Genomic DNA, 1,415 nt, shown 5'->3' on the forward strand with positions numbered 1-1,415 from the left:
CGATACATTTCACAAAAGACACATCCTGTGTATGTTCAAGAGTGGCGCTCCGTGCAGCTGCATCCGCCCTGTCGTTTCCCGCGACACCAACATGACTTGGTATCCACAAAAAGAGAACCCGGCAACGACGAATGGCTAAAATGTGTACCAGATATTGAAGTCTTTGAACAAATGGGTCAGGAGAGAACAGGTCTAGCAAACCCTCCAGGGCACTGCGAGAGTCACATGCTATGAATGAATGTGCACTAACATGAATTAATTGTTATTAAACTCAATTAATTTGAATTATCGTGAATTTGAAGTCACGTGAATTAACTTGTATTAACGTAAATTAAAATGAATTTACGTGAATTTACGAGAATTACGTGAATTAATTTGAATTAACGTGAATTAAGGTACCTATTTGAAATAAAGGGTTTTGAAGTCAGTTTTCAGAAAATTAAGGAGAGATTTTCCGTAAAATTTATGGTAAGGGCTCGCCGTGAGTCATTTGCAAGAATTGGTAAAAAATTTTAAAATTCATTTTTGGAAAGTTAAGAGAGGGTCTACCTCCTTAACGTGCAAATCCGTTGCATAATGACGCGCAACCGTGGGACCTAAAGGAAAAGTACTGTTGCATTGTCAAATTTTCTTTTAGCGCATTTTAATTGTATTTTCCGCACTTTGGTCGTCTATCCGCCCATCCACCTGCCTTTATGGGTCTGTATGGGTATGTTATACAATACTGATGCATAGGTCATATTGGTGTTAAACGAGAGCTTATAATAACCTCCCATTTACCTCATACAATCCATAAGGATTCCTCCGGTTGCGGAGTAGAGGTAGAAAATTCAATTACACTTTAAACGGTGCCAAAATCGTTATTTTCCACTGAATGTGAATTGCACCATCAGAAGGTATAAATTGGTTATATCCCCCAGCCATACAGTTCACTAGTCTTCAACGCGTGGTTGATGTGGCAGATCAGTAGCTTTCACATTATTGAGCAATTTTGTTTTTATTGATTTCGAATGTTCCATGGCCATTATCGTCGGATTATAACAATATGGGAAACCGTGCATTAACAAATACCTAATCCCAACCAAAAATTCGGACTCACCCATCCATATCTGGGATGTATTATAGAATTGACCCCACAGAAAATGATGTACTACTTTTATCGTTTTGAATACCTAAAATATTACCTACACTGTTTGGCTTCAATTATGAAGAGTACCATCACGACCCCAATAAGACGTGTTCAAGGGAAAATTTATAATTGGTTCCAGTTCATGATCAAATCACGTTTCCAGATATTACATTTTTCTAATGTGAAACTGTTCCGTAGATTTGAATGACTAAAACAGATCAATGGGTAACAACTAGTAATCGTCAGTCCAATATGCTACCGGCTAGTTAATTATTCCATTTCAATT

The sequence above is a fragment of the Photinus pyralis genome, unplaced genomic scaffold (genome assembly GCF_008802855.1).
Source record: "Photinus pyralis isolate 1611_PpyrPB1 unplaced genomic scaffold, Ppyr1.3 Ppyr1.4_LG7, whole genome shotgun sequence".
NCBI classification, from domain to species: Eukaryota; Metazoa; Arthropoda; class Insecta; order Coleoptera; family Lampyridae; genus Photinus; species Photinus pyralis.